Source organism: Molossus molossus, unplaced genomic scaffold, assembly GCF_014108415.1.
Source record: "Molossus molossus isolate mMolMol1 unplaced genomic scaffold, mMolMol1.p scaffold_m16_p_3, whole genome shotgun sequence".
Taxonomy (NCBI): domain Eukaryota; kingdom Metazoa; phylum Chordata; class Mammalia; order Chiroptera; family Molossidae; genus Molossus; species Molossus molossus.
Window position 1 is genome coordinate 56,708,689 of NW_023425366.1, and position 10,317 is coordinate 56,719,005.

The 10,317-nt window shown below is 38.3% G+C and overlaps 1 long non-coding RNA gene across 1 annotated transcript; it reads right to left on the reverse strand.

The window, feature by feature from the left end:
• Positions 1-4,030: 4,030 nt before the first annotated feature.
• LOC118641464 lies at positions 4,031-6,709 on the reverse strand. The gene is made up of 3 exons (XR_004961617.1): positions 6,610-6,709; positions 5,593-5,763; positions 4,031-4,123 (listed from the first exon to the last, which is right to left on the reverse strand). It is a non-coding gene; the product is annotated as an uncharacterized LOC118641464 (long non-coding RNA).
• Between the last annotated feature and the right edge of the window lie 3,608 nt (positions 6,710-10,317).

Genomic DNA, 10,317 nt, shown 5'->3' on the forward strand with positions numbered 1-10,317 from the left:
TCAATACAGCAGAATTTACAGTTACATATGCAATAAATTTCTTCTGTTGTTTGAGTAGGGTTTTTTTCTTCTGTTACTTGGAACCAACATTGCTTAAACTGATAGAACCACTCTGACTTTTGTTCCAAAATTTAATTTTTGTTTTATTTTACTTGACCTAGAAGTTTCATTCAAATTTCTTCTTTTGAAAGATACTTTTCAGGTTTAAGTTTGTCCTTAGAATGATATTAGTTTTGAAAACTCATTTAAATTGGTTTCTAGATTTCTCTAATCTCCTAATCTTTTGTTTCTCAGAGTTTAATTCACTTAAAATTCTCTCCCTGAGACTCATTTTTTAGTGTTCTGCATTATCACAGTTCAAGGTCATTGGCAGCAAAGTAAGTCATCTTTTAACTTCACATTGTAAATTAATTAGTTCCTGCCAATAAGTTGCAAATATAATATAAATATTTCTGCCAATAAGCTATAAATATAATATGGCTTTGCCTCCATTTAGATTATAAAAACCATATAACGTCAGTGGTGGAAGGAGCCTTAGGGGGTCATCTAATCATACTTAATTATTTTAAAGATGGAAAGTTGGAGTCAAAAGAAATTAAGTGACCTGCTTAAGATCACAGTTAATGGCAGGTCTCCCGTGATTCCTGGCTCTTTCCATTAAATCATACCTCATCACATGCAATGAAGCCTACCAAAATTAAATAAATAAGACCCGTGTTTCAGAGGACCAGTATAATTCCAGAGTGTCTTATACAATCAGTGTGCCATAAACCATGGAGGCAACATTTAAAGAGAACTGAACTGAATTGAACTAATTTTCAAGTCTCAATAGAAATTCATATAATCTTATGGTTAAAATTCTATTTAAACTTTGACAGTCAGTGAAAATTAACACTGTTTTTAGTGAAAAGGGGGTGTGGTAAGATATGTCCCTGGGAAGTGGCTGTTTTCATGATCTTGGGTGATGTCCCCTCAGTTCAGGTGTTCACTTTCATTGTTTGCAATTGGATACAGACTTTCTGCTTAGGTTTTGTGATCCAACGCAGGACATGAACAGAACTCAACATACATTTCTGTTCCTTGCTGCTGAACTCCAAATGATGATCTTATCCAATGCCCAGGCCCCAGCTGCTTCCTCCATCTGGCTGCAGCTCACACCAGTGCTCTCCCCGCACACCCTGGCCCACATTTCTCCCTTCAGTTTGATTGCATCTGCTTTCCAATATTCATGGATTCCTCATAGGTCTGGTCTTCTGACTTCTTTGTCTTATTTTCAAGAACAGTCATACAGTCCTGCATGTTGTATGTGCAGTTTCAGAGGTCCAGTGAAGGTGGGTTGAATGTCATTTGCTCTTTTTCCACCTGTCTGCTTCCTGTCCCAGGGCCCACAATGTCTAGGTCCCCTTGTCTTCTTCCAGGTCAGTTAGCTAATGAGAGACACTGGCCAGCAACTAGAAGATTGGTGGAGGGAAAAGCCAGGGTGTTTCTCCCCCTTCTCTCTGTTTCTCTGGGCACCTCTAGCAATGGCTTTTTTAGGATCCCAGGCCAAGGCTAGACCCACAGCTGAGTGGCCCTGCCTTCTGAGCGCTGTTACCCAAGCTCAGAGATAGTGGCTTCTTGCTTTTGTATACCTTTTATTTTGATCACTGTCTCCTGTTTCCCTTCTCTACATTTCCATCATGTAGTAACCAACCTCCTATATCAAATTCCTTTCATTTAAATGCCTGGAATGGCTTGAGTTTTTTTGTTTTTTTGTTTTTTAATAATCCTTGAATAACATAGAGTGAAACACTAAAGCATGTTCTCAACCCACCGTCTTAAAACGAATGCCTAGCAACGTTAATAGAACTTTAAACTCATCTAGGAAAGCATGAACACATTCTCGGTTTCAAGTCCAGAACTCCTTAGCTGAGTAACTGAACAGGGCAGCTGGGAGCACTCTGGTCCTTCCACAACCCTCCACTTGCCAGTGTGCAGTGCCTCGGTGCTAGTGACTGCTGTTACATACTGTTCCCTTCAGTTTCTGCATTTGCCACCCAGTCTAAACAGAATCTGTTTTCAACGCGCACTGTACCTGCGTTTGTGTTCAAAAGGACTTTGATGCCAACCCCTGCCAGAGTTTGGCAGTTTGGTGAGTCGCTTCAGTGCTACCATGCTCAGCATGAAAGACACTGCTCTGGTTACCAAGACACTGGAATTAGCTACATACTTTCATTGCTTGGCTAACACTGGACGGGGTCCCTGTGATGCCACCCTATCTCCCCAAGACCCCTGCCTCTCCAGGATCATCAGTAGTTCCTCCCCTACTCTCTGCTCTCAATTAGAATTTAAGTTTAAACCTGCTATTATCTATTGCTTTATATAAAATGATTCAAGATTACATTAACTAGTTCAGCATGATGATTTTTTTTAAAATTCACATAAAGTTAAATCAGTTAAGTTAGCATAATGATTTTTAACTAGAGACATAAATGGCCTACTTTTTCTTTCTCAGAATAGTTACACTTTTGAACTAAACATAGAGCTGTAAGTCATCCACATGATGTCCTGTTCACAAGCATTTGTAATTAAAGTGATCTTTTATTTATAAAGTGATCTTTTATACGTGCAAACTTATTATACTATGAATTATAAACATTAATTATAATTAAATCTGGCAGCTAAAATGTTCAGGTTGGATCTTCCTTCTCTAAATTTCAAAAACAAGTTTAGATCTTTTGAAAGGCAGAGGGAGGCCGAAGTCTGGTCGGCACACAGAGCCTTAGGAAAACAGCCTCTGACAAAGCAGCTTCAAAACACAGTTCCCTCGATTTTTAAGAGGTCCTGTGCTCCTTTGCCAAATCACCAAATCAAAAAAACATGTGGGTTTACTCAGCCTAAAAGGTTCCATAGGGCTAGACCCTTTGAAGACGGCTGGAGAACGGACGAGGCAAGGGGAACGTTTCGATTCGCCATGCTGGGACTCACAATAGACGCTTCTTCGTCCTGCACCATCTCACCCCCAGCAGCTTCACCCACCGGTCTGCCTGAAACAGAGCAAGTCAGGTGCTGCATCTCAGATGCTTGCTCTGATGGGAAAAGTCTTACTTCTAGGACAAGCGAAAGCTGGGCCTGGTGGGTATGATGGATGGTTGTCTTTACGACTAAGACCAAGGAAGTGGACAATGTGCATCACTTCTGTCCTAATTTATCCACCCTTCCTCAGCCTTCCATCTGGAACTATCATTGTGAAGCAAGCACCGCAAATACACGAAGGGCGTATTTGGCAGGACAAACCTGCGGGCTGTGGAAGTACTTAAGCTTAAGCAAACTCTTCTACCCGTGGCAAGGCTGTGTTCGGGAGGGACAGCCAGGGCGGACACCTCTCATGTCGCCGTGTAATCCCGGCTCTCTCCTTCCTGCCTGAATTTCTGAGCTGCCTGTGCTGTCGCCATTCCAGCCCATGATTCATTGAAAAATAAACACTAAGGTGATAATTAATTAGAAAGGCTACATATTCCTCTCCCACAACGAGCTCAATGTTTCTCCCTGCCCAAAAGTGGCTTTCAGGGAAGGAGGCGTGGTAATGTCCTCAGGTTCTAGTTTGCAGTGGTTCATTTTTCATCAGATTCTCCAAGCTTTGATTACCTGTGGCTTAATATTCATACGGTTTGCTTGGATTTTCAACTTCATTCAAAACCCATATAACTTCACAATCTGTTGAGACAAACCAGATGAAAGATTTCCAACCACATCCACTCACCAAACCAATTTGTTGCTGTTTTCTTAGGGTTTCTGATCCCCCATCCGTGTGGCTTGGTGTGTGTGAGGCCGGGTGGGAAAATATTGCCTAACTAAAGGAGTGTTAATCATTTCCACTAATAGAGGGAACGTTTTTATTGCTACTTTACTGATGAAATCTTTCCCCAAGGCAAGAAAAAAAATAACAAAATTTCTCTTACCTGCCTGTCTCAAAAAAATTCCAATCTGTCTAGGAAATTACCATCCCCAAGAGATGTTTATGAAATGCCCTCATCAGCAGAGTGGTACTTCTTTGGAAATAAGCATCAAGGAAGAGTAAGCACTGAACGGGGACTCGGGAGTTCTGGGTTCCAGTGTGGGGCTGCCATTGATCAGCTGTGACCTTGGAGAAGAACGGTCATTGTTATTGAACATCTCAAATTTGCCAGGCATTTCATGTGCATTTCTAAAACGGTCAGTAATGCTACAGTAACTAGTAAACCCCCACTTACAGATTAAAGTAAAATAAGGCACAGAGGGGTCAATGACCTGCTCAAGTACTAACAACAAACAATTTGTGGAGCCAGGAAGCATCCCTGGGTTTTTTTTCTGGACTCCAAAGCCTACTGCAGTTTCAATATCCTGTGACAAGTAATTTTCCCTTACTGGATCTGAGTTTTGATTTATTTTCATCTGAAAAATAAGATAATTGGGCTAAACCTTAAAAACTCCTTTGAACTTGAATACCCTGTGATCCTATAATTAAGCCTCAGACTTAAACTTATAGAGATTATAGTTGGGTTCAGTTCAGCGCAAACAATACACATATTTATAAAATAAAGTTGAGCGGCATTGGGTAGGAGGTAGGATGAGATTAAGGGTCTGGTATTAATCTGGGGAAGCTTCCGGCCCAAAGGGTTTTCATCTGGTACGGGCAGGAAGAGACACGGTGTAGTGTGTGCAGATGGGAGGAGGTCAGCTCCAGCTTCAGAGGGTCTCGGGTAAGCACTGTTGGGGCGGACTCAAAGTGAGAGACCATTAGCAGGTCTGGCTGAATGACAGACTCTAGATCAAGGCACCAGTGCTGAGGAAAATGGAAATGGGCCCTTCACGCCATGGGAATTCAATAAACATTATTGACTGACTGGCTGAGGTGAAGTGAACTGCAGAATTGCTTTGAAGCCCACAGTTACAAGCTATAATTGAGAAACTGTCAAAAGATTCAAATTCATGGAAAACCATGAAAGAATAATGTTTCCATGTTTCAGAGCTCGCCAAAATATAAAGTTTCCTTTCTGCTGTTAATTTCCTCCCCCTTCTAATTCATTTTTTGAAAAACTTTTCCATCAAGGAGTTTATTTTGTAACTGTGTATAATTAATGTTTAGCATCTTTCTTTTCAGAATCTTCAAAAGCTAGCAAATGTTGACGGTTGTAACTTTTCTAGTATCCTAACGGGCGAAAGGGCAGTAGTTGTAAATACTATTTTTTTCCTTGATAAACAGGAACACCATTAAGAAAAGAATTCTAATATACACAGCTCACTAGCTACACAATAACATAAATAAATGCAGGCTGGGAACTACAGCCCAACTCTGTATAGTGGGTTCTTGTTCTTGTCTTCTAACACAGTATTAATCATCTGCTCTTAAAAGTGGCTTGGGAGATGCAATCTTTGAACCTATAAAAACAATCCTATCTACTCTGTGCCAAGCACCTTTTGCTAGACCTTTCGGTATATTATCTCTAAACTGTAAAGCAATTCTTTTGCAGGAGATTTCAGGGAGTGGCTCAGTGACATGCCCAAGGTGACAGTGCCAGGTTGCAACACTGGTCTGTTTGACCTCGACCCCTTGCTCCTTCCACTGTGTACCTTACAAAGTCATGTGCGGGCCAGCAGGTGCCTGTGCTTGTCTTCCAACAGAAGTCGTCAGTATGATCTTTCCTCATCATTTCAGAGTCTCTTTATAAACTGGTCCTTGACACAATCACTTTAAATGTGCCATAAGGCACAGCCACTCCAAAATAATTTCTTCACCTTGGCCTGGAAAGAAATGTTCAATTTTGAGGTTAATGGATGAAACTATAAAAAAAAAGGGGGGGTGGGGAGTGTGAAGAAATGTTTACCAGAAAGTTGAGCTTACTTTTGAAATGGAACTCTTCATGAATTTTATGTCTTCCAGAGATAAACGATTCGGGCACTGCAAATATCAGATCTATCTACATTTGAACATCCACGCGTATGTGCACATAGATGGGTACATATAGTGTATTAGATTGTTTTATTTGACAAATTTTCATTAATAAAATTCATTCAAAATTTGACTTCCAAAGGAAAACCCAGTGGTTGATAATCGTCTAAGTTATCTAGGTTATGGAGTATCTAAATACTAGTATTTAAATACTAGTTTCCTCTTTTCAAAGGATCCATACAATACAAATAACGAGAAATTTATGAAGTGGATTTGTCTGTTAACTCATCTCAAGTGAAAGAGTAAGAGGTCTCAGGAGTCACAATAATGTGGCCATTTCACTTTATTGAAGAAAAAATATAGATGCCGTGGGGAAGGTCAGCAGCAGCCAAAGCTGAAAAAACAGAAAGTGAGCTGCACCCCAGGAGGAAACTAGGAGAACGTGAAGAACAGTCTTTTTGATCTCCTGACTTTGATTCCACTACAGTTCATTATGTATCTTCCCACTCTGGATCTGTAAGTCTCTGTGAAAGTTGACTCCTGTTCCTAAAGCAGAAGTTAGGTACAAACACTAGGCATGAGACAGGGGTAAACAGATGTGGTTGGCCCACGAGCTCAGGACTAAATCCCAAGCTGAAAGTTTTTCAAGTCAAAACAAATGTGTAAATAATAAATGTTTCTTGGTAAATGCCACCAACCTGACTATCCCCACAGGCACTCATGAAGCCTCAGCTACAAAAATGGCGTAGAAGTGTTGGGCATGTGGAGACACCAGTCAGCGGCTAGCATTTGGATCGATAACCACTCCAAAAATAATCACTGCAAAAGCAATCAAAAAGCTTGTTATTGTTTACACCATTTTTTAAAATTCATACACTTGCTACAGCCATTAAAATAGTAAGTCTTTTGTTCAAAGTAGAAAACAGCCTTTATTTTGGTTATTGTATGTCATCATAACTAATATATTGTCCTCTTTCTCTGGTACCACTAATAAATTTTATATGTTCTTTTTTATCAATTATTGAATGAAGAAAAATTTTGTGTTTCTTGAGATGAATGTAGACTCTTTTTCAGTCCTTTTCTATATGATTCCTCCTTTTTAGATACAAAATAAAGACTCAGGATTTTTTTTTCAAATTCCAAAATTTAGTTAGAAAATCTTATCCATTATATTCAGCAATTGGAAGTAATTTTAGGGCCATTTTCCTCTGAGGTTGGCCATATAGTTGGGAGGCTTTGGAATTTTCTGGCACATCAAATATCTAACACCTTCCGTCCTTCCTTTCAGAGGAAAAATATGCCCATTGAAATGTTTCACTATCGTCTTATTAAGGAATCTAGTGATAAATATAACTTTAATAACAGCCCAAAGAGGTCATCTATGTACTTTGACTTACTGTCTCACTCTTCTAGAAGCTTTTAACATATATTTCCCTCATGTTTTAAACTGTATCCTAACACGTTGCTTAGCTTAATCGTACCATGGACAATCTCTGGAATATGGATCACATTCACTGAAGTAACTACTATATGTGTCTGATATTTGAATTATCATTAATTTCTGCCAGTGGCATTGCTTTTATTGCAAAATAAAAAAAAAACAAATTTTTATTTTATGGTACTGGATTAGATACCATACAATCAAGCCCAATAGACATGATTTGTTCCTCTTACAAGCTTAAAAATTAAAAATGATGATATCTTCTTGTCACTACATATAATGTATGTCAATACCATCAATATGATTAAGTCCTGATATCTAATCCGCCATAGTACAAAAAAGCACAACAAAAATGTGTTGACCAGAATTCCCATCAGGAAAGTTGTGGAAAGACTTCAGAAAAAAATTTAATATATACTTGGAGTTAAAGGTACAAGTAAGACTGATTTTCAAACCATTCTGCAAGACAAAGTGGAGGAATGTCCTGGTTATATCAGAGAGGTATAGAAAGGGGTGAAAAGTAAAGGAAGATGGGAGGAGAGGAGAAAAAGAACAAAAGCCAGTGAGAGCTCCTTTCATCAGTATCTTCAATAAAGTTACAGAATCCAAGCCTACTTCAGTTTGTGTAGATTAATTAATAAATTTACTCACTTGTTTATTTAGTCATTAAAAGAGGTGACAAAGAGAGCAGCTGGGACAGCTCCAATGGAGAGGTGAAGTGGACAGAAGGAAGAGGAAATAAGCTTTAAATTATAAGAGCTTTGAGTCAAGTTGTAACCCTTCAAGGGCAGGGAAAGGCCCCAGTTGGAGTACGAGTTATATAAGATTTTTCCAGACCTTCCTGAACACAGCACAGTGAGAGTCTCAAAACAATAGTCTCACATAAGAAAAATAGTCATTGATGTTTGCTCTAGATAAAAATCATTAAATTACCCTTTTTTACTAAGTACTTTTACGTCATGTAGATTTACCTCTTATGCCTATAATTCAGTTAGATCACCACTGAGTTGGTTATGGTATTCCATAGGTTTATGCATAGGTTTTCAAATAATGTATATCTCTCAAAATGCTTACATTTTGCTAGAAATTACACATTTTCAAGGTATGAAGATGAAGTAAGTTATTCTCTTTATGCTGTTGCCATGTGGAAGTCTCATGTTGGCTGATAAATAGAAGTATTTTCACCATTTTTTATTCATATGAGTAAATTAGTCTTGAAGTATGCATATTATTCAAGGTAATCAGGAATCCTTTTTTGCACAGACAATGATAGTCTTTTCAAGAAATTGGGGAAAGCATCGGATAACAGCTGGCATGAGATAGTCAAACTTGAATGACAGCTGCAAAAGACAGAAATCAGAAGATAGCATTTCAGGAAGTGGGAAGACATGGAGAAGAAATCAGAGTATGTCTGGGGAAGAGCCTATGGTTTCATTCGTCTGGAGGGTGAGGTGCAGGCATTAGCCTGAGGAGCTAGCTCTTGGCACACGTGTTGATGTTCTCATGATGGAACAGTGGTCAGGCTCCTTCAATGAGCTTTTCATGCAGCAGGCGTTGACAAGTGGAATCCAGGAAGGGAGATGTTGGAGGATGCCAAGTGGTGACTACAGCTGGCAAATGAGTGTGACTGGGACCAAAATGATTAACTTATGACTATTGCCATCTTCCCCATCCACTTATAGACTCAGGAAAAGTCTGGTTTCCAACTGCCTAAGAACACTCTGACTTGTCAGTTCCATTCTCTTGGTTCTCACAATCAAGAATTTAAAATAGACCCCCCAAAAATACATAATCAAAGAGGCAGAAGAAAGCCTGTGTCATTGTTATTGGAATACAAAGGAATGCAAGAGTCTTCAGAAAATCCCAATACACAAGTTAAAAACAACTTTCTTTCTCTCTTTCTCATTTCCTTTTCTCTCTCTTTCTTTCTTTCTTTCTTTCTTTCTTTCTTTCTTTCTTTCTTTCTTTCTTTCTCTTTCTTCTTCTCTCTCTCTCTCTTTCAAAAATCCAAAACAAAATGAGAATATCAGAACCAGAAGTTTAAGAATATTCTCTGCAGGAGGTAGCTGATCACTATTGTAATTTGGGCATAAATATAATTATATCAATTGCTTAGTGGGATCAGGGTTATTGTGGTAGGCATATATGACAGAGTGGGGAGCTTTTTCTTAATTAGACAAGGACTAGGGAGACATTAAGGACTCCTGAAAAACGTGGTAATGTAATTAGTATTCTTCTTTAGGAAGAATCATTTAACATGAGAAATCATCTAAATGAGAAAGGAAAAAAATAGAAGACAAGTGAAATCTGATAGGTGACTTTGCAATATGCCAAGTAAAAAGTAAGAGGAGAGGTAATAGAAGGGGAGAGTGAGAATAGAAAAGAGAAGATGTCAAGGTATTTGTAAAGCAAACTAAATGGAACCGTTATGGGAGGCAAAGGAAAAGAGTTGATTGTTTGATGTCTGAGGCCTCAGGAACTGATGGAATGGAAGTACGATTAACAGAAGTGTAGAAATACTTCAGGGTAGAAATAATTTCTGTAATTTTACACGGGTTATTGGGGTACAGGTGGGACTTCTGAGTGAGGATTCCCAAGTTTGTTCAATACTCTGAGGTTTTATGATATATTATTGTAATTGATTTATTCTTGCTTCTCTTTATGGATTCTGAGTTTTACATATATATATTTGTATATTACATATATTTGTATATTACATATATTACATTATATATATATACATACATATACTATATATATATGTATATGTTAGATTTCCATTTCTGCATGTCTGGTATACCTTAAGCCCTCAATACATGTTTGTTGAATTAATAAGTGAATAGATGCTCTTTTAGTTTATATACTACCCTATTCACAAGTCTTATCTTTTTTATATTCAAATAAAATAGAACTTACTAAATATCATATCAACATAAACAGATAAATATCCATATCCATAAAACTT